At 43.0% G+C, this 24,254-nt stretch overlaps 1 protein-coding gene across 2 annotated transcripts in view; it reads right to left on the bottom strand.

The window, feature by feature from the left end:
• GALNT9 (polypeptide N-acetylgalactosaminyltransferase 9) overlaps positions 1-24,254 on the bottom strand; it is a 763,825-nt gene that overhangs the window by 592,778 nt on the left and 146,793 nt on the right. The window lies entirely within an intron of this gene.

Raw genomic sequence — 24,254 nt, 5'->3', positions numbered from 1 at the left:
TGCTTCTATAGAAGGAAGAGGACGATGGAGAGGGGGTGGCCAGCCGGCTGGCTGGCCAACAGGTAAGTGATTTTTTAGTTTTTTTTAAACCGGTCCTCCCAGCCCTACTACTGCTTCCAGGGAGCAGCCGCCACTGAAAATAACCCTACATCAAGTGTACAATTGCTATAATAACTTCAAGAGCTCAACTTTACCTTTGAGCAATGCATGATTGGCTGACCATTATGTTAAAGAATCCGACTTTTCACTCAACACATATGTTAACAAACACTGACAAAGACAATAGATCTGATGTTGGTAGCTGGCCTTTTGACTTTATAAATGTTTATTTTATTTTGTCATGTTTTTTGGAAACCTTTATAGTTGGGGAAGCTGCCAGAGCCTTATAATGAAAACAATTCAGTGGCTAAAAGCAACTTTTTTTTTATTTTAAAATGCACACATGTGCTGCTTGTGAAAGGGTGGAATGCCATCACATACTGTGAAGCTGGCCAATGGCTAAAGTCGGCTGACTAGGGGTGGGCGGAACTTGCAGAGTTTCACTCCACGAAATTCCGAGGAGTTACATAAAAACTCTATGTGAATCCACAGAGTTCTGCGAGCGGGCAGAATTGGGCTTGTGGTGCTGCTTGTGATGATTTTTAGCGCTTCAAGCTTGCTCCGCCCTGTAAAATCAGCGTGAACTTCACCACGTGGCATACCAGAGGCCGCTGCTTCTTTCTGCTGCTCAAGTAGATTTTCTACTCGAGAGGCAGCTTTCCCAATGAGAACGGTTGTGACCTGCTGTGAGCGCCTACGTTGAGAAATCTCGCTGGAGGTGGTCTAGCACCCAAAAATCTCGCTAGAGAATGCAAATTCTTGCTCGCCAACCTAATGTTAAAAGAGCCCTACTGGTGGAGTTGTGCCGGAACTCCGCGTTCCATGTGATATATGGAGTGGGCAGAGCTCCGCAAACCCCGCCGGTGGAGAAGAATGTTTGCGCATTCCTAGGCCTGACCCACTGCCCTAAGCTGTGCTCTGAAGTGGATGAAATTAAAATGTGAGTAACTCAATAGCGGACAAATGAATCAAGAGTAAAGGCTGAGAAGCATTATAAGTACATTATACATATACATTTAGTAAAATAAAACAGTCTTCGGTAAAGCCAGATCTGAAAATATGGAAAAATACTTCAAAAGATAAAGCAGAAGAATAAACAAATGTTTTCACCTCTTTTAATTAATAGAGGGAAGAACAGTGCAAGCTACAATACAGTTTAAAAAAACATATGTGTAGCTAAAGCAGATGAAAATTTTATAGAAACAGACAAAATGAATAGTCTTAACCGAAGGCCAAAATATTTCCACATATAGTCCATGACAGAATCATTGCCTCTCTCCATGGTGTCAAGAGAAATGTACATTGCGGGTTATTATAGCAGAAAAACTTGAAATATCAGATTTACTGGCCATGTTTACAGTGCCATATGATATAATAATGAAAATTATTGTGCCACATGTGCCTCATGGTTCAGTGAGTTAACACTCATCACTGCCATCTACTATCACTCGAAGGTCACAGTACCATGATTTAATCAGTTCACACATTGCATAATCTCCACAGGCTGCTTCATAGACTTCTGTGACCTCTTATACTTGAGTCCAAAGTATTTTAAATCTTCAAGTCAGAGTTAAAGATCCCAAGGAATCTCTACTCCCATCGCTCCCCACTTTCAATCTCCTCCTGTAGCCACCTATTGGCCACCTTCACATAAGATGTGTGTGTGTTCGTGTGTGTGTGTGTGTATATATATATATATATATATATATATATAGAGAGAGATTTGTATATACATCTATATATAAATATATACATATAGATATATATATATAAATATAGACAGAGAGCGTGATTTGTATATATATCATATAAATAGAATGTTGCGGATTTCCTATGGAAAATAGGTCCTAACTATAACTACCTACTGGCAACCGCCAGTAGGTAATATATATAAATAAATAAATATATATATATATGAATTACCCCGTGAGTGCTCCTTACCTGTGGACTAAGTTGTTGTGTAACACGCGAGTCCTACCCTCGCGACTAAAGGATGCACCCGTTCTGGAGTTCAGCAGTGGCTTTGGTGGGAAACGTGGAAAGGAATGCAAACGCTATACTGCTTGAACAGCAGCCGCTGGATCTTCTCGCCGATCAATGTGGTCGCTAACTATCCAAGTTGGTGGTTGTCTGTTTATTTAAATGGCACCAGCGAGAGCGCCTTGGTATCATCATGCGGCTGTAACGAGGGGCTGAAGGACACAGAATCGGGAAAGTGGAAGCCCATTTGGGAAGCAATGGAAGGTGCCTGGTACCACAGAAGTGGGGTTTAACATGGATGCATGAACAGACAATGAGTCACAAAAAACACCGCATTGGCAATAACATCATGGCGATACACGCGGCATCCATGTTGGCCGAAGAAAGCAAGAAAGAAGTTACCCGGATTGCAGCTCCTCCATTGGCCACAGATCCACCAATAACAACGAAGGTGACGGAATTTAAGCAAATCAAAGACTGTGTCCCATTTTTAACACAATGAAAGCACTGAAGAAGGCTCAAATGCCGAAATGCATTTGCTGTGTATTGCGTTATTAAATAAGTGAATTACCCCGTGAGTGCTCCTTACCTGTGGACTAAGTTGTTGTGTAACACGCGAGTCCTACCCTCGCGACTAAAAGATGCACCCGTTCTGGAGTTCAGCAGTGGCTTTGGTGGGAAACGTGTAAAGGAATGCAAACGCTATACTGCTTGAACCGCAGCCGCTGGATCTTCTCGCCGATCAATGAGGTCGCTAACTATCCAAGTTGGTGGTTGTCTGTTTATTTAAATGGCACCAGCGAGAGCGCCTTGGTATCATCATGCGGCTGTATATATATATATATATATATATAGAGAGAGAGAGAGAGATCGCCATGCTTATGGTTAGTACAGAGTTTCAACCGATGAGGCATTGATTGCATTCTGAACAACTTTGGCCCCATTCGACAATTCTAAATAAAACTTTACTATAGAAAATGAATCTGATTCGTGCTCAGCATGGCAAGCTTCTTGCAGCTCTGTCAAGGCAGTGGGAATTAAAGGGGAGGCAATCTGAAAAGTGAATTGCACCATCTTAACTTCCATAGAAATGTTGTTTGCTTTGTGCTACAGAAGAAAATGAGTAAATAGAATTAAACCAAACTTTGCATGAAAGCACACCTTTATTCAAGGAAAGGGAGATTTATGCTTGATTTGGTGTAAAGTAATGCAGTACCTTTTGCGCCATTTTGGGTTTGCGCACCTGTTGAAACTGTGGCATCGCGGCTGAACCATGATGCCTTGCGTGTTTTACATAGGGGTGGGCGGAGCAGGCAGAATTTGACTCTGTTGAATTTTGTGCAGTTACAAAAAAACTCGCCGAGATTCTACGAAGTTCGCCCATTGGGCAAAAATAGGCACGCCAAGTTGCTCGCGCTGCGGTTTACCACCGGGAATGCAGTCCCCGCTGAAAAATCTCTGTGAACAGCATCATGTGGTGCACCAGAAGGTTCAGCTACTCAACTTTGTTTTGGTGATGCTCGAGTAGATTTTCTACTCGAGCGGCAGCCTTCTGACCACGTCGGAAAAATCTCAACAGATGTCCTCCTAGCGACTGAAAATCATGCTTAGGCATGCCAAATCTCACTCGTGGTCACCAACTTGTCATTTTGGCGCATGCAAGAGAAAGAATTCCACCAAGCGGCGATTGGCGGAATTTGGCAGGAACTCCGTGGCACAAGAGCAACTTGGAGTTGCCAAAATTCTGCCGATTCCCGGTGGCAGAACTGAATATTTCACCCACCCGTAGTTTTAAAGTTCCCGGGTCTCAGGAAACATTGCATGAAGCCCAGAGCTGCATCCTTTGAGTATCACTCACCTGAGGCTGCCTTCCATTGTGCTCCCGCACACCTAGCAGCTGCTACCTGCACCTCAGCTCCCAAATGGCAATCTCCTGACAGAGGTTTTGCAGCTGCCTTTCGAGACTGCTCTGCAGCTAATCCGGTTCCAGTTTTCGTTCCTGTTTCTTTCCCTTTCCCATCATGGGTGTCTCTTCCTTGATTCCTTTCTAGGTTTCCCAATTGATTATGTTTCCTGTCATGTGATGTTTGATGTAATTTCATTTTCCTGTTTCTTTTATCATATAAAGGCTTCTGTCTGGTTGAAGGGCATGCCTCAACAAAGATGTGCTTCTTGCTTGTTTCCTCGCCCCCCCCACACCTCACTTCCTGATCCAGACTTTTCACTCTTGAAGAGTACCATAATCCAGATTCCTGGTTTTCATCTCAAGTCTTCATTCAGCAAGGAGGTTTTTATCCCTTTGACTTTTTCCTCCTGAGAAGGTGGCAGCTTCACAAGCCTATAACATATCCAGTGTGTGGTGAAATTATGGCTTCCGTAAGTAGTTTCCAGGTGCGGCAGATACAGGTAAGAGCAGTGGAGAGGGGTGGCGGAGGGGGGGGGGGGGGAAATAAAATAAGTGAAACCACTTAACTTGTACTCACCGCATCGCAAGGTAAGTGGTTTTATTTATTTATTTTCCATAGCCCGTCGTATGTCAACTCTCCCCCCACCCACGCCCTGACCCACCGCTCTTACCTGTACCGGCAGCACCTGGTAGTTACCCATACAATAAAAAAGAACCAGACCAGATTATGGGTAAGCATTCAGACTTGAATAGCACCCAAATGTGGGTCTGTAAACTTGAGTCCTCTGATTAGTAGCTGCAACTTAGAGGCTGAGGTACTGGCTGTCACTAGAGGATGTGAGGCTTGGCTCTCATGTCCTGAAAGAAAATAAAAAAGTGATAAGGGGCAGAGGAGTGAGGCTCTGATGTTTGTGAACTCTGCCATAGATTCTGTGAAGCTTGCGGCAAGGGCTTCTGAACCTTTGCTGACCACCTGTTCACAAACCCAGTGGGAGGTCCAACAATGGACAATGAGTCTCTAGGGGTTCGATAACCTTCTTTAGGGTTCATGGGGACAGGAGTTGGCCTAACGGCTATGACGGTCGACCTCAAATCTGCGGAACAGGGTTCGAGTCTGGGCAAGGACTCGCAACATCCTGTGATTCTGGGCAAATCACTTAATCTCCCCGTGCCAAACAAAAAAAAAACATATATTGTGTCCTTATGGAAATGCAACTGGTGCTCGTGTAAAGCGCTCTGATACTCGACACCATCGGGACAAGTTCGCTCCATATAAAACTCCGTAAAATAAAAAAAATTGACCCTTCCCAAAAATAAAAAAAAATACATACAAAAATACATAAAAGGATGGGCTCATACTGCGCCTGTCAACGCCAGGAAGAGGCAGGGCACATCCACCCTCCTGGTTCTGCTGGCAGGGCAGTAGCCCTACCTACTTTGGGGCAGATTTACAAGCCCTGTGCGCCACTTCTGCGCCGCCGTTGAGTCTCTTTTGTGAGGCTGCGGCGGCGTAAAGCTAGCGCCATGCTGCGACTGATTTACAACGTGACGCATCTAGGGAGATGCGTCACGTTGTAAAGCCCTGCGCCTCATTAAACCCGCGTCAGGTTTGATGTATGCAGGGTGGGCGTTACATCGGAAAAAGCCTCGGAAAAGTGACGCAGTGAAATCTACAAGATTTCACGCAGTCACTTTTCCGACGCTGGTGCGTCAAATCCTTACGCCTGCTTCAAGCAGGCGAAGGCGTGACACACCATGTTAGGGATAGGCCAGGTTGGAACAGTGCTGGAGTTGCGTCGCGCTTGTGATACAACTTCAGCACTGCGCCAACCTTACACCGTCAGATGCGTCACACATCTGCTTGTCCTTGCGCCACGATGGACCACATTGTAAAGGCGGCGCATCTGCGGTGGCGCAAGGGCAAACTTGCGTGACTCATCTTCCCTGGCGCATCCATGCTGATTTGCAGGGATGCGCCAGGGAACATAAATCTGCCCCTTTGTGTTTAACAACATCATACTGGCAAGATCCAATTGCTGTTATTTGGCTTTGGAGGGATGTGTGTATTTTGCCGCTCGCATATTATCGTCGATCAACAATCGGCACCGATTATTGTATCTTAGTTGAAGGTTACCCTGGGATTGGACTACTTGATATTAATCTCTTTTACTTTTTTTGGACTATCCATTCACATTAGTTCTTGAACCATGGGTAAAAGAAAGACAACTGATGCTCCCTCAGCTAATGTAAAGGGGCCAAAAGCGCAAGGCATGCGGCCAAAAGTTGTAGACTCCACGTGATCGATGAGCTGATTATGGCGGTTCAGGGCACCCTGAATAAAGAAAGGAAGCTGCCTCAAACCACTAGTAAAATTACACATCTATACGGGTGCCTCCAAAGCCAAACGCGCCCCTGCTGAGAAAGCATCCTCCATTAACAAAGGCCCCTCAGTTGCTATTTCATCTTCTGCCACTGAGATTACAGGATTCATTAATCCCTCGCGGGATGGAACCCTGCTACTCTATCTGCCAATGAATTCCTCAGTATAACTCACAAAGGGTCCATTTCGCAATCCGATTTGGGTGGCCCAAGCTACACCAATCGCTACACTTTGAAGGCAACATCTCCGAGACTCAACATGCCTGTGGTCGAACCTATGGGGAGAGATCAGGCTTTGGATAACAAGGGAATCATGACTATAATGGGCTGTTGGAGATCTGAGTTTTCTTTAATTAAAGATGCAATCTGTTAGTTGAATAGAAGACTACGGGACCTACCGGAGACTGCTACCTTAGCTGTAGCATCATCTACTAGTCTGCGGGCCTCTTATATCCACAAGGCCCAGAGGAAAGTCTCCTAGTCAGTCAGCCATTGCAGCAAGCTGCCCTAACAATAATTACACGCAAGGCAAGCCATCATCTCTAAGTAGTGGAGGTCCAAATAATGATCTAAGGAAGACCCAAAGAGGGAGCATTGCTCAGAGAGGCCATGTGGATCTGAGTAAATGCAATAGGGTAAAGCCGCTGCTCCTCCAAAGCCGTGCTAACCTATTGATGATCGTCAGGTCTCCTAGCGCAGCTAATTCATTCTACCTCGCAAGGAGTGTGGGGGTGGTTTTAGTCCTTGTTCTACAACCCAGGGGCTGATCCCAAGAGGAAATTCATGCAACGCTGAAAAACATGCCATTGATTTCTCCGGCTGGACCCTGTGGTCAGGCTCTGATAGGGAGGCTATAATCTTCATGACAAATATACGCAAGCTGAAACTGGGTCAAAGAGAAGGCAAGCAAGCACTCATTATTAAAACTATCCACTGGATTCGATCCAATTGGGAGTAGTACTTCTCCATCCATAAAGATAGAATTTCTGCCCATCGTCTTTCTGGACAATTAAACATGACTTGATCCAGCTGGTACTAGATGGCCCTGATTTACTGGATGGCCTATTGGTGATGGAAGCTAGGTCCTTGGCCACCAACAGGTTTGACCATCCATCTTAAATTAACCAGAGACTCTGTGATGGTCCAGGCACAATGATTACATGCCAACTTAGAGATAACAAGTTGAACCCTAACATGCCCTCTACAGTGCCATTTGAAATTTCGGACTCTCAAAAGGCTGTTTTATCTATGGGCCCATCTGTCCCTGCCTTAGGTCAAGTGGAGTGACTTAGGATCAGGAGATTGTCTCTGCACTTAGCATTCCATCTCATCATAATGTCACAGGTACTGCCACCTCTTAGAACCAGCTATTTGATCTTCCATCTGTGTCCCTTCTACAGTCAATCAGTCAATCAAAATGTCCATGGCAGCTTGGAGATTCCCTCCTTCCCTGCATACACTTCAAACCATCATGTTCCCAAATTGCAAACAATATATATTTCTCTATTGGCAGGGTCAGATTGTCTTCCTAGTTTACAGCTGCTGTCATGGAATATAGCAGGGCTATGCGCTTAAATGCAGATCCAGATTAAGGCAATTATGTTAGTCGATTCTTCTTTATTACGCTGCAAGAGACCTGGTCTACAGAGCCTTTGTGCATTTCCAGCTACACAAAGTACGGTATTGAAGATAAACCTTCCAGAGCAGGGATCAATCCAGTGGCATCTTTATCTGGATACAGATTTATTTAAATCTGCTTCTTTAACAACTATCCCTTCACTGTCCTGATATTATTAGACAGACTATAAGGGAGCCTAATAATGTAAGTGTAAGCATAGACAATATTTACAATTGCTCCGTGAGATTGAGTAAAGAGTTCCTCACACTGGCTAAGACTGACCATATCTGTCGAACAGACAATCACATTCTTCACTAATCATTGCTGTAATATTTGAAACTATAGCTTTTATTAATTCCATTACTGATCCTGAGGACGTGGCTATATGTATTTAAAGACAAGAAGCAGAGTCACTCAAAAATGGTCCACTAGTGCTACGCAACTCAAGTCTATAACACTGACGTATGGCAGATGGTAGATCTAGATGACAAGGAAGTGATGGTGTTAGCGGTTTCAGGATTGCCCTACAACATGGTAGGGGATAAGAAATGGGAAAGAGTATTTGAGGATCCGTGTATTTCCCTAGCTCCAATACTCATCAAACCAGTAAGCTATGGTCATAATAGGTTTAATGTGTTAGGATAAACAGTATTGAGAATAAAATTCAACGACAAAGAAACTGTGGGAAATATATATGTAACAAGACGAGGTGACAACCTTTTGGGTTGGCATCACCAGAGGGACATGGATGTCACGCTTAACCCAAATGGCTTGCAGCAAATTTTGGCCATGTCAAGAGAGCATGAGGATGTATTAGTGAACATCTGGGACTCTTAAGGAATTCTGAGCACATGATCATACATAAAGAACAATGCATCACCTTTTGTGCACAGATTCATGTTGGAATCTTTCAAAGAGGAGATCAATAGATTGATAATGGAAGGGGTTGGTGAGGAAATAGAGTCCTCTGAATGGTTGGATCCGGTGGAGTTAGCTCCTAAGGGTGGTGGTAAACTCATCCAGATGTGTGGACTTCAGATATTTGAACAGGCATATCTGGGTTGATCATCTACCACTTCCTAACATCTTGGAAGCCTTGATGATGCTTGGTTGTGCCAGCGTATTCAGTGTGATGGACCTATCATCTGTGTACCACCAGGTAAAATTGCAAGATGACTCCAGGTATCTAACTTCATTTGTTACCCCCCTTGGTGCCTATCGATTCATAAGGATGCCATTTGGGCTGACATCAGCTGCTACATGTTTTCAGAGAGTGATGAAGAAAGCTTTGGAGGATGTGCTGAATATATTGTTCTTCCAGGAAAAAATCCTGATTTATGGCGAAAGTATGACTTAAAATGATGCTACACTGAAGGTAGTTTGGGGAAAATTGACAGTGGCAGAACTGACATGACCAGTGGAAAAGTAAAAAATTCAGGTAACCTCAGTATCGCATTTAGGTCACACCATGACAGCCGATGGAGTCAAACCCATGTTTGAGCTGGCAGACTCTATCCAGAAGGCACCTGCTCTGCAGCATAAAGACCAAGTAAGATCTTTTTTGGGAATGGCAGAGTTTTACTCCAAGTTTGTTCAGAATTTTTCTAGTGTAGCCCAACCCTTAAGGTTGTTACTCAGAAAGGGTAGCAAATTTGTGTGGATGGAAAATTGTAGTTTGGCTTTCAAGACCATAGAAGAAAGTATTAGTAAGATGGGCACTTTGATGTAAAGACGAGAACTTTTGTGATGACTGATGCCAGCCTCAAAGGTTTGGGGGGAGCTCTTATCCCAAGTCAGAAGTCAGTGGTGGTGAGGCGAGTGTAGTTGTGTTTACTTCATGCTCACTCAAGGGAGTTGAAGAACGATACTCAGAAGTGGAAAGAGAGGCTCTGGCGTGTTTTTGGGCTATAAAACATTTCAAATTTTATCTTTGAGGTTTGCCTTTCATGGTCCATACTGATCCAAGACCCTTGGTACAAATGTTAGCTACAAAGAAGGATGATTATGTTACTCCTACGATTAAAAGATGGGTGGAGGGTGTGACTGACTTTAACTTCCATGTTGAGCACATCTCTGGCAACAAGACCAGTGTTGTAGATTGCCTGTCTAGACTTCCGATTGACGGTGAAGTCAGTGTTCAGGATTGCCAGGAACTGAATCACATAAATCGGGCTTGTGAAGATGCCAGAGAGAGGAGTGGTGTGAAGTGAGAGAGGGGGGGCACCGAGGCTCAAAGTCTCAGACAGTTCATAGTGAAAGATTGGACAGATTATAAATTTATTCCAGAGAATCTATTGGGTTACTGGAATGTCAGAGAAGAATTAAATTGGAATGGAGATGAGATATTCAGAGGGGAATAAGTCATTTTCCCAAAGGGAGAAGGTTGCAAATACGACACATAAGGGTCATCTAGGGAGGAGCCTAACTATGGCCAGATTGAGAGAACTGTATTGTGGCCAGGTCTATAATGACAAGTCAAAGAGGTATTGTGACTCATGTGCCAAGAATCACAAGAATAAGTCTGTTGTTAACGCACGTTTGTCACCAGTTACTGTTCCAAATGATCCTTGGAAGAAGTTTGGATTGGACTTTGCTGGTCCTTTCCATCTTTTACCCTAGAATGAAAGTTTTAAGGTATATTATATTGTAAGTGGACTACATGTTCAAATGAGTGGTCATGAAATGTCTGAAAGCATTGTATACCAGTTTAGTGATAGAGTTCTTATAAGCAGAGTTTGCTTGGGAGGGAATACCAACTTATATAGTGACTGACAATGGGGTTCAATTGAATCCCAAGAAATGCAAGAATTTTCGAAGGGACTCTCTATTGTGCATCTTAAGACGGAGTTATATTCACCACAATCCAATGGTTTAGCAGGACGGTTGAATAGGTTAGTGAGATCCTTTGTGCAAAAAGCTGTGGATTTTAGGATGCCTTTAGCTAAGGTTTTAGATGAATTTGGAAAGAATATTTGAGGATCAGTATATTTCCCTTGCTCCACTAGACATCAAACTGGCAAGCTATGGTGCTAATAGGATTGATGTTTTGGGATACAATGTAATGAGAATAAAATTAAACGTCAAAGAAATGGTAAGAAATGTATATGTAGCTAGACGAGTTGACAACCTTTGTGTTGGCGTCACCAGAGGGACATGGGTATCATGCTTAACCCAAATGGCTAGCAGCAAGATCTGACCATGTCAAGATACCATGAGGATATATTCCTGCAGTTTCCTTAGGTGTTTAGTGAAAAGTTGGGTCTCTTAAGGAATTTTGAGCACAAGATCATACTGAGGAATAATGCATCACCTTTTGTACATAAATTCAGGAAGGTTCCAAAACTCATGTTGGGACCTCCGAAAGAGGTGATCAATAGGTTGATAATGGAAGGGGTTATTGAGGAATTAGAGTCCTCTGAATGGTTGACTCTGGTAGAGTTAGCTCCTAAGGGTAGTGTTAAAAGCATCCGGATGAGTATGGACGTCAGAGATTTGAACAGGCACATCTGGGTTAATCGTCAACCACTTCCTAACATCTAAGAAGCCTTAGTGGATGCTTGATGGTGACAATATTCTTTCCCAATTCTTATCTCCTACCATGGTGTAGGGCTACCCTGAAACCGCTTATACCATCACTTGCTTGTCATCTAGATCTACCATTTCCAGCGCACATACCATATTTCATTGTTAGAGACTTGAGATGTATAGCAGTTGTGAACCATTTTTCGACTGACTCATCTTCTAGTCTTTGAATAGCCACATCCTCAGGGTCAGTAACCGAATTAATAAAAGCTATAGGTTCAAACATTACATTAAAGTCTCTGGCAATGATAAGTGAAGAATGTGATTGACTGTTCGACAGATATGGTCAAGCTTAGCCAGCCTGAGGAACTCTTTACTCGATCCAACAGAGCAATTGAAAATATTGTACACGCTTACAATTACACCGTAAGGCCTTATTATAGGGCACACTGCAACGCTCCCAACTTGTAAATTCAAAATGTCTTTTTGTTTGGAGGAGAGGAAGGGGTTGGAAACACTAACCTTAATCCTGCCTGGATGAATGGTGACATTGCCCTAGTCACCTTCGATGTCACGCCTGCTCAAATAGCCAGGGCTTGCTCGCATCCTTGTCGCCACTTCTTAAGCTCTAGCAAAAGGATCCAAAACTTACTCTGAGTAATTTTAAGTAGGTTTATTGGTTAAGTAACACACCAACCATCAGGAGCAGTCTCGCACTGTCGATGTCCACTTCCAACTGCCGCCCTCAGAGTCCTGCCTCCCACCACATTTTTTACCACAGTATTCCCTTATAGAATGTTTGGCTTCCATTTTAACTTAGATAACATTGAATATCATAACAATGAGGCCAACCATGCCCAAATGAGGGGGCGACACCAGGTTGAGTTAATTGACTAAATTCCAATTGAGAGAGGAGTAGGCCGGGGTTGTGTGCTACCTCCCACTTTATTCTCCCTTTACATTAATGACATGATAAGCTTTTTTAAATTATGTAACCCATGAGTCTCCAAGTTTGGATGGAACTTCTATACCAGCTCCTTTGTTTGCCAATAATACTCTCCTAATCTCCTGAACTCCACTAGGGCTACAAAATCTTTTAGATACATTTTCAGATTTTTGTGAAGAAAGAGGTTTGTAGCTGAATACAGTCAAAGCAAAGTATATTCTTTTCAACCCTATAAATTGTTGAGAAGCAGCTTTAAAATGAAGGGATCCATACTGCAGAAGGAGGGCAGATTTGATTACCTTGGAATTAGATTGGATAAATCCTCTTCTTGGCATGACAATTACACAAAAGCATCATTACCTTGCAACATGGTGCTTCTACTTATAGTACCATTATTATGTGACACAGGGCTCAAGTAAATAAGCAATATAGTTGCTTTAAGATCCCTTTTATTCTGGATTCTGGAATTCCAGAATTAAAGCCATATAAGAAAGCCTTAACTGATGTCCTAGATATGGACAACGCTTACTCCATTCCATGGTTTTGCCACATGAACTCAAACCTTTAGGCATTAGGCATGGCATCACTTTGGAGCAATCCTTCTACTATAAGGGGTGCAACAAGAGATATTGTTAAATCGGCCTTCTGGGTCCATCATAGAAATGAAAGTTCTGGAAGTCTCATGGTGGGCTTTTTATCCCATAAATGTACTCTAGCATTTGAACCTTACATGGATGCCATTACACCCCACCAAGCCATAACATTGTATGTCAAAATTAGGATGGGTTCTTTACAGGTAGGCTGATTTCTTGGCAAATGGAGGCGGAATCTCGATGCACGGGCCCTTTGTCCATTTTGTAGAGATGCAACTGAAACCATAGATCATCTGTTGCTCTTCTGTCCACTGTATAAAAGAGCAGGAAGCACCTGTGTTTGACCGCTCTGTATAAACCTAGGAATTAGGCATTACCCAACTACTTCTAGGACACTACAGATTTACACCAATCCCCTAACTGCATACACTGTGAGTATATTTCTACATGCCGTATGGCTGGTATGGAATCGGCTGGGGAACCCTCTACAAACAAGGCCACCCTAATAGTTCTTGGCCCTATTTTCCATCAACAACTGGTGCATCTATTTGATTTAAAGTACTAATTGTATAATCTAATCACTGGTCTCATGTAGTTCTTTTGTGGTAATGTCTACTTCTGATTTGTGCTGCTTTTTATAGGTAAACAACGTTTACCCCGAAACTTTTTCCCCGCTTGGAATTACAACTCAGTTGTTACAACGACCGCGTTGTGATTCCGCATACCATTACTCCGCAAGTCGGAAGAACGACTTGCGGAGGGGAGGGAGAGTTGTTGGATTTAAAATCAAACACCTTCCCTAGTGTCCGCACACACTGGAGTTGGAATAGTAAATTATACTATTCCAACATCCAGAGCCCCCCCTCCGCAAGTCGTTGTTCCGACTTGCAGAGTAATGGCATGCGGAATCACAACGTGGTCGTTGAAACGACCGCGTTGTGATTCTAAGCGGGTAAAAAAGCAGCGGAATAACATTGTACATTCCTTTTTATAATGTATAACGGATCACCGGCTCAAGATATGTCTTTATGATCTACTATATAAGCTATTATCCAGTTTCATGAAGTGCTTGCTCCTCTACTGTATGTAAGTGCTGGGTCTGCTGCCTGAGTGAGGTCTGGTTTTTACTGCTGCTCAATGTTTATCATTCTATGCTTATTAATACATAAGGTGGCAATGGGCCTTTTTTATATCCACGTGTTTTTTAAAAACTAAATGGTACTTCTCAGCAATTGTTCTTTTTATTCTGTATTTTGATCTTTCTTCTTTTATGCGAATTGTGATATTTTTTAACAGGGGGCTGAAGTACTATATATATTTAAAGTGACTCTTTTTTTCTCAATATGATCTTGTTATTATGATATTTATTCATACACATATACCTTAGTACTGTTTTTATGAATGTTTGTGCATTTTTTATTGGGTTGATACCAAGAATAAATATGATGATGAATAATGAAATAGTTTGTAGAATTATGCTATCACAACAAAACCTAGCAACCACTCAAATTCTCCTACCTATGGTTAGCCTAGCAAACCTTAACTCACACCAAATGCAATGTTTATCACCTCACAAATAGTTATGGCAATAAGTATTAACTCAAAAAGCACAAAGGCATTAAAAAATCATACTCATACCAATAATTAAACAATTATTCCTATGTTTGAAGTCATCTCATTGATAGTGCGAAAACTAATGCCATAAGTACTCTCATCTATGTCACGGTATCATTATTTATTTCATATGACATTGCATCTGTTACATCAAGCTTTTAGCCTCATGGTTTATGATGTCACCAGAAGCCCTCTAGGTACACACAGACACAATTCAAAAGCTTTATTCGACAGTATGTCTTAAAAGCACAATAGTTCGCGAAGTAGCACTTCGCGAAGCTACGCAAAGTGAAGTTCGCACTACGCGAGCTACGCGTAGCACTTCGCGAACTGCGTAGTAACATGTTCGCACTGTGCAAGATGTTGTTTTCAATGATTGCACAGTGCGGACAAGCAACCGGCACTGTGCAATCATTGAAAATGGCATCTTGCACAGTGCGAGCTGTAGTTTTCTGCTGCTCGAGTAGATTTTTACTCGAGCGGTAGCTTTCTCAACGCGAACTGGTAGTTTCTCATCGCGAGCAGTCGCGAGCATACGCGACCCCTCGCAATGAGAAACCTGACCTCCTCGCGTTGGGAATCTCGCCGGGAGGTTTATTTTCCATGCTCGCGATCGCGAACAAGGAAAAAGTCTCGCCGGTATGTCATTTTGCTTGCTCGCGGTCGCCAACTTGACGTTGAGGACCGCGAGCAAGCAAAAAATGACCGCAGCACTACGCAACACTACGCTACGCGTGTTCGCACTGTGCTACGTGCAGTTCGCGTAGTGCGAAGTAGCGCGAACTTCGCAAACTACGCGAGCGTAGCGTAGTGCTTCGCCCAGGCCTACAATAAATATCATAGACTATATACAAACTTTAAAAAAACATTAAATCCAATTAATTACTGTCGAAAATGTGATTAAAACAATAATATCAGCGAAAGAGTCACGGGGTATAAAAAGTGTCTTAGCTCATGGAAAATACTAGCTAACAGCAGGTTGGGTGAGCGTTCGACTACGTATTATCCAGGACCAACCTAAAAACTTTGCCACTGCCACCGCTATATAAGGTGAACAATCGCAACTCAGTATCCTTAATGCTTCTTTGTAATTTCGAGTTGCCAACCTGAGACAAATGGATCTAAGCCACCTACGGGTGGGGGCAGCATAGAGAGGACATACAAAAAGCACATGTGCTACAGATTCGGGCATGTCTAAACAGTTATGACATCTGACATCCTTGGTTAGGGACCAATTGCTTGTGAATGCCTTAACTGGAAGGGTGCCTACTCTAAATTGAAAGTATAGTTTCCGATCTTGCGGCCTCTCAATAATGTCCCAGTATGATTCACATTTTGGGCGTGATTTATGATCCAGAAACCTACCAGTTAGATTCGTTGTCGAATTAGTTCTATAAAATTCTGTCTGGACCATTTCCCAGTATTTTTCTTTTATATCTTTTTTGTTGGGAAAGTTGATACGTCCGGCTTATTCCATATGATACTCAGGTCTAACTTTAGCAAAAGAGACCTGATTTCCTTTAACCACTGGATTTTATGGAATTGATCAGCCTGGATCACATCCTTCAGACCCCGGGCATAGTGCATTAATTCTGGAGTCGTCCAGATGCGTCTCCAGTACAGCAATGGACACAGTCTGGCTAGGTCAGATATGTTCTTTCTGCCCAAGTCCAACAAAAGCGGAGCAGTTGGGGTGCTTTGGGGCACACATACCAATTTACGCAGAAAAGTATTCTCTGCTCTTGCCAAACTATTCAGATTGGTAAAGCCCCAAAGTTCAGAACCATAGAGAGCTGTATTAACAACTTTCATATTATACACCTCAAGGGCAGGAGTAATTGGCCTAGTTAAGGAGGACCTATGTTTAAGGGATAGGGCACCTGCAAGCTGATGGAATTTTAACAAGGCCATGTCCAAATGTCGATTCCATCCCACATTCGTTTGTGGCATAAGTCCAAGATAAACAAAGGAATCAACCTGCTCAAGAGGTGTACCGTTGAGCAAGATTTTACCCTTGAAAGAATTGGCCTGATTCAATGACATAAACTTTGTCTTTGGGATGTTGATCTCAAGGCCGCGCTGGTAGCAGAACTCCCCAAATGCGTTAACGGCTTTCTGTAGGCCGCTCGGGGTTCGCGAGACAATTAAGGTGTCGTCCGCGAACATGAGAACAGGCACGCGGGCTCCAGCCAATATAGGGGCATCAGTGGGGGAGCTACTAAGATGTTCCACTATTCCGTTTATATATAGGGAAAACAGGGTGGGGGCCAGGACACACCCCTGGCGAACACCACGCTCAACGGGAAATGGCTCTGTGACCTCGCCCTGGGCCCCCCATCTGATTATCGCATAGTTGTTCTCATGCAGGCGGACAAGCAAGGTCAAGAGATCTAACGGCATCCCCTGGTTGGCAAGAACGGACCAAAGTTTACAACGTGGGACTAAATCAAAGGCCGTTTTTAAGTCAACAAACACTGCATAAAGTGTCCCCTTAGAAATAAGCACATTTCTCCAATATAACAAAATAAAGAAGAAAACTTGATCGATCGAACTAGTACATGGACGAAATCCAGCCTGAAAAGGGGATAAAATATCTTGATCATCAATCCATGTTTGAATTTTACTCTGGATCAAACGACCAACCAGTTTTTGGGCTGAATCTATGAGGCTGATAGGCCTATAGTTATTTGGTAATGATTTGTCCCCCTTTTTAAAAACAGGGATAATCTCAGCTCCCTTCTATGAAGATGGAATGGGAGCACCCCTAGCCTCTGAATTTGCTAAGAGTGCAAAATACTGGCACCATGTGGCCTGTCACTCAGGAAGATGTCAGCTGGAATGCCATCCATACCTGGGGCTCTACCTCTGGTAACACAATCTAATGCCCTGTCTACATCATCAACTGTAAACAAATTATATTGAAAAAGAATAATAGGTGGAGGATTACTAACTGGTAACAGCTGATTACGAGCATATTGTGGTTTGAAAAATTCCAACCATGATTGCTGGGGTACATTATTTTGTGGGGAGTCCCCTTGTCCATCCCTATCCCGTTTTATGATATTCCAAAATTGTTTGGAATCTTTAAAAGCACATGCCGATTTCAGATCCTGCCACCTGTCCTCATCCCACTGTCTTTTGCCGCCTTTTGAACTGATCTATAAATACCCATTGCCTCACATACTCTTGTTGGGTTCTTAGCCTTTACTTCTTTGCTCAATATTGACCTTGCATCCCTACAAGATTTATTGTACCATTTAGCTGTGATCACTTTAGAGTTTCTGTTTCCCCTGGGGCAGGCCTTCTGGAAAAATATCTTGAGTCTAGAGAATAAGTTTTCATGGACCTCTAGCATTATCCGAGGAAAATCCTGTCTATCAATTTGGGTATTTATTTCCATCAGTGCCTTTGTGACTTCATTCTTAAGTGCAGCCATCTGGACTGGGTTCACTGCTATTTTATCCCATTTAATATGGCGCAAATTATTAGTAGCTACAATATCCAGTGTGGAAGTTACTCCAACTTTAGGCTCTGCTTTATCCCCAGTTGGGACATTAAAAGATGAACAAAGAGGGTTGTGGTCACTTTCTAACCGTGGTTTAATGGCCATATCAACCAATCTATGCCAGAGTCTAATGTCCACAAGTAGGTAGTCAATCCGACTGCTGTTCCGTCCATTATCAAAGGTACATGCACCATGTTGGTCAGAAGGGGTTCTCCCATTAGCTGCTCGAAGTCCTCTTCCGAGACACATTGATTTTAACTGAATTGCTGCAGCTGACCATCTTTTGATGGCCGGGAGATCAATCTTAGGGATACCCCATCTATTGTCCTCTTCGGCAGAAATATCCTGATCTTCTTGACCAAGTGGTTCATAGGTAGTGTTGAAATCACCCCCCACTATTGGGACAAACTGTACAGGGAGTTCCTCTAGTTGAGTGTCAAGAGCTGTAACAACCTCTGAAGCACGCCCTCCTGGTTGGCCTCTGGCATAGACATTAAAGATGGCCAGTTTGTTGCCGTCAGGCCATTCGAGTCTAACTGCCAGAATGTCATTTGTCATGACTCTGACCTTCTGTGCCTTACAACTGAGGGCCTGGCGAATCCATATCACCAGGCCTCCAGCAGGTCGCCCTTTTAGGCTTTTAACAGCAGGAACAAAAAAGTTAATGTAACCTACTCGAAAAACCGCATCTATCGACCAGGATTCCTGAAAAAGGATGATGTCATACTGGTCGATAAATGAACACCATTCCAAGGATGAAATCTTATTGCCAATTCCAGCAAGATTCCATGAGATAAGGGATAATCCATCCTTTCCGGATTGAGGGATGTTCAATTTAGTAAAATTATTTTTTGGACCTCCCAAAATCACTTCTTGTCCCTCTATACAATGGTCTACCTCTAGTTCAGCAAAAGGATGAAGGTTTAGAATTGTGCCATGAGTTACAAAAGAGCTTTCTACGCTCCTTGGATCCAAACTCCCGGTTGTTTTTAAATGGTTATTATGGGAGGACCCTATAATCTTTTTTGATTCTACCGAGGTACATGTAAATAAGGTTAGACCAGAGTGGTCACCCTCATTAGGTGGAAGGTGATTGTTCAATTGAATCTCCCTATGTGAGCTACTAAAAACCTTATGGCCTGGACTCGACAGTCAATCACAGGCCTCCATGTCTGTCAATGCCCCAAAGCGATTCCTCAAGTTAATTCCAGCAAAAGGAGATGGTAAACCCCCTTTCACTATTGGGCAAGTATGGATAGGCGTTAGGCAAGGCCTAGAACTACGCTGCTTACACCATAAATGATCATAAAAAAATTCTGGAGTTAGTGGAATTATGGCCGAGCTCCTAGATTGAGGGGGGAATAGATTCGCTAGAACTATCAGCAGTGTTTGGGGATTAGAAAAGTGTACAACTACACAGTCACCCCCAAATCTCTTCTTACTCCTACCCAGCCAAGGTACCCTTCTGGCCATTATAATATCCTTGGCTAGTTGTTATTTTCCCCTATCGGAGATCCGCATATTATTGGATAACCAATAGAAGACTTTGTCGATTAAATTACTTGCAAGTTCTTCTTTACCTTGGTTTAGACAGGGAACATTTGCTAAAACAAGTACAAGGGGCGTGGCCTCGGGAATCAGCTGGAATGCTTCTCTATCTAAAGGGGGCGGGTGATGAAGACACCGAATATCCGAACTAGTAATAGGATTAGGAAACACACACACGTGGTTGCCCCATGTTAAATTTCCATAGGAAACGTTTGTTGTAGCTACAAAATAAATACATGAACAGAATTACACCAGATTTGGCAAAAGTTAGAACTATACTCAGAAGTCATGCTTTTCATTATGTGATGTAAACTCATTTAACTAGACTTTTGTGTTCAAAGAGATGCTCGGGGTGGTATGGAAAGGATTACAAAACATAGTTATATCTGGACGGTTGGCTCCTCAGTACAGGAAATTTTTAAAAACAAGGCCCTGTGATTGGCTGAGAGAGCTTCTTATCCCTTCGTGCATTTCAGTACTGCAGGACCAGTTCTGATCCTGTGATACCAAGCAATCTGATTTTACTGAAAACAGCCCTGAGAGAAATGGTGCAATGGCCTTTACAGTTCCTGTGCCAATAATGTTGTTAAAAATAGTATTAGAGGGCAGGGTAGGGATGCGATGATCCCCCAGGCACTTGTTGGGGGGACCAAGAAGCCCCCTAATCTTGAGCCTAAAGTGAAAAAACAAAATGGTGACCCCGGGAACTGCAGTACTTGCGTGGGACCCAGCTCATCTCTCCTGCAAGGTAACACTTTTTTTTTTTTGCAGAGTTTTTTATAGCGCAAACTTGACCCGAATCCAATCGGGTCTCAGCGCTTTACATAGCACCAGTTACGTTACATGAGGACACACATTCATTTTTTGTTAGGCACTTACTTTACTTACTTTACTTTACTTACGTTACTCTTGCTAGGGCTGATACACAAGCTTCACCTCCATGGCACTGTGATGCCCTGCAAGCTACACCTGGGGAAGCTTGCACATTATTTTGGTACCATAGAGGTGAAGCTTGGGAGCCAGTACTGTGGGAGTATTGTATTACAGAAAAATAAAAGTGAATAAAACCAAAATAAGAGCTGCTTCTGTGGTGGGAGAGGGTTGGTTCATCAAATCCCAGCACATTTTTCACAGGGTAAAATTATGTGAGAACTCACCAGAATTCCTATAATGAGTGCAACACCACCAACAAATGATTTATATTGTGATTAAAATCTGTTATCACTCAATATCTGTGTTTCTTTCTGGCCCTCAAAATCTTATAATTCTACAATCTCTTTCCCATGACCCCGGATCATGTACTGGCTGGCACATGTTATCCATTTTGTGGTCTGCTTGTCAAGGGTGGGGGGCCTCCCCATGCCCCCAAGGTTCATGGTGTGCTCACCCTGCCCCCTAAATGTTTTCTTGATTCGTTTTCAGAATGCAAAGACCATAGTCCCTGAGTTATGTAATGCCTGCCACAACATATTGTTCAGGTTATGGCAAGTTACTGGTCATTCCTACGAGTCCACTCTACATTGAACACTCAACGCATATCTGTACAGGAGTGGTTCAGATATACCTAACGTTTTATCCCCATACTGCCTTATGACTTAATGCTAAGCCTCTTTTTAAACGTTGATTTCTCGAAAAGGGTTGAACGGATTTGAAACAAATCATGAAAGGCACACCTTCTGAGTAAACTTCTAACTTTTGCCAAATGTTTTGTAATTCCTTTCAGCCATTTTTCTGTAATGGAGAGCAAAGTTTCCTGTGTGAACTAACTTGGGAAATAACATATTGGGACTCTCCCTTTTCCTTGGCCACTGCTTCATGGACCAGGATGAAACCAAAGTGGATGAAGCGGGGTTTTTTCTTTAAAAAAATTGTGCAGATTCAACAAAGGCCACCAATGTTATTGGCATAATAAAAAACTTTCTTCCTCTGGAAACTCTGACCTAAAACACAGTAGTGACTGCCACTGCATAACACACACACACATATGCACACACACACACACACCCGCACACCCACAACCACACACATGTACAGATGCACACATGCACAAACCCGCACACCCGCTCGCACACACATGCACACAGACACACACCCGCACACCCGCACGTACACAGATGCACAAACCCGCACACCCGCTCGCACACACATGCACACAGACACACACCCGCACACCCGCACGCACACAGACGCACACATGCACACAGACGCACTGCATGCAGCCACATGGACGGCAGGCCCTCCCATTGTCCTCGGTGCCAGGGACTGTGGCGCGCACAAAGGACGATTTTGCTGCATGTTGACAAGGACAATGCTGAGCCTGGCTTCGCATTACTTTATGAACCTCGTTCTTGGAAGAGGCTTGCATGCACAGAGATTGGATCAATACATTTCATTTCAATAATTTGCCAGTCAATGTGAGGTAAGGCTTGCAGCTCCCCTGGGATGTGAATTATGAAGATAAAACTCTGCTTGGTCCCAGTCAATAGACAAGGGCGCTGGAAGGTGGACGATTCATTAATATTCAGAGTAAATTCACCTTCTTCAGATTGGACCTGCTCACAAAGATTTTTGCTGAACACAAATATTTCCACATTCCTTATAAAATAAGAGTTCCCCGTCCAAACAGGGTAGTAATGAAGTGTTCTGCTGTTGTGATAATCTTCTCTAGATGTCTGAAAACGTAACTAAGTCCCAGAGAAAAGAGAACTATAGCTCAAACTATCTAGAACCGTCTAGACTCAAAAGTTGTGGTGGCACAGAAATTTACCAATTTATACAATATACAATAGAAATCAATTGTAGTGAGTCAAACATATATAGAGAACCAATCACAAACATAATTCAATAAGTTAAAATGTATTCAGATTAGTGCACATTCAAAATTAAAAACATAACATATAAAAAATCTGTTTAATAAGAATCTCATTTAAAAATATACATATATTTTACAATACAATGTGAAGAAAACATCAAGTCGACGCAGCGTTTCGGTGAGAAGTAGATCGTTCACCTTCCTCAGGACAGTTTTCTAGAGCATTCTTAGGTTGTAAGCGAAATTCAATTGTTTAAAGATGTTCACATGACATCAAGGTTGTCAAATTTGAGGGAATGAGAATGGTCCACTCAACAATAGGCCTTCAGATATTGGCCAATGAATTTGAATGTGTTCGTTGGTGCCACCGATTAAAATTAAAAGTCTCAAAGGAGGCAGGTCAGTATATATACCCACTGGTAGGCTGTAAGGTAGGTACTATAAAGTTCACCTAATAATATTCACTCTCTTAATTAAAATTCGTAGGGTACCTGGGCTGATATAGTCGCGTTAATTTCTGCGCTTCCAGGAATTAAAAACCAATACGCGGCAATCCGGCCTCCCTGCAACCAACGAACGAGTTCCGGGTTAGGATATCCTCCAGCCTCCAGCCACCTAGACTGATTCACTCCTGCACGACAAAACACCACAGCCCCTTACGGTGACCGGTGAAGCCGCACTGGGTGCTGACCTGGAGGAGGGCACTGACCTCAGGGCAAGGGGCGCTGTGCTCAGCAATAACCTAAGATTTAAAAGCACCTGCCATAGAGTTCCTTGTGCCAGGCAGCAATACAAATTTCAAGATAACGCTTATGAATAATGTTACTGCTAGAGAGAGAGAGAAAGGAGTTCTGTCTAGTGCAGTTTTGACTCGCCATAAAGTAGCGCAGAGGATTAATATACCTGCTGCAAAAAACAGATCTATATTTTATGGGGATAGCTGAGTGGATTAGTAAAGTCAGCCTTTACCAGCCCTTTAATACATATTAAATGTATGTGACAAAGGGGCTTTAGAGAGATGAGGTGGTAGTGAGGGAATCCGAGGAGGAGGTAATGGGGAGGTGCCCCCAAAACAATTGTTGCACCGGGCGCCACCAGCGCTAAAGCCGGCCCTGGCCAGCTCCTCAGCACACTGCTGGCCCAGGACCCCTCAACTGAACCAGAAGTCCCCTCCTCACAGCCATACTATCACTGCTGCCTCTAATGATAATCACAACAAACTTAATAGTGATAATAATGGTGATAATAATGCATGTTTAATAAGGTGCTTCATACCACACTTCTGTTGTGTGTACACAGTGTAAATACCAGATGTTACTATGATCTGCTTTAACAATATTCAATCTATTTATTGTGAAAGGCTGAGTCTGCCTTCCCCGGTCTAGAAATTGCGACCTTCAGATAACAGCCGATGTCAGCAGCGAGAGTTAACTGACTGAGACGCCTTGCACATAAAAGTAATTCTTGCTCTCAAAGTGAGAGGTTAGTAAGGCGAGGTATCGTTTCACTAAACATCTCAGTCTTTAAGGACAGAAATCGGCCCTTGAAATCCAGATTTGCAAATGAGAGTTTCTGGAGTGGGAAATAATAATGAGAGGCAATCCAGACTCTTAGCTGACTGTGTGCTGTACTTACTCTTAAAACGTGCTTTATTGAGGCTGCAGGATATCGTTAGGGTGTTGACACTTAGACAATAAGGAAGTCTAAAGTGTAAAGAAGATATGAACCTATT

Source organism: Triturus cristatus, chromosome 11, assembly GCF_964204655.1.
Source record: "Triturus cristatus chromosome 11, aTriCri1.1, whole genome shotgun sequence".
Taxonomy (NCBI): domain Eukaryota; kingdom Metazoa; phylum Chordata; class Amphibia; order Caudata; family Salamandridae; genus Triturus; species Triturus cristatus.
Note: the sequence above shows the minus strand (reverse complement) of the source record. Positions and strands in the feature narration are given on the sequence as shown.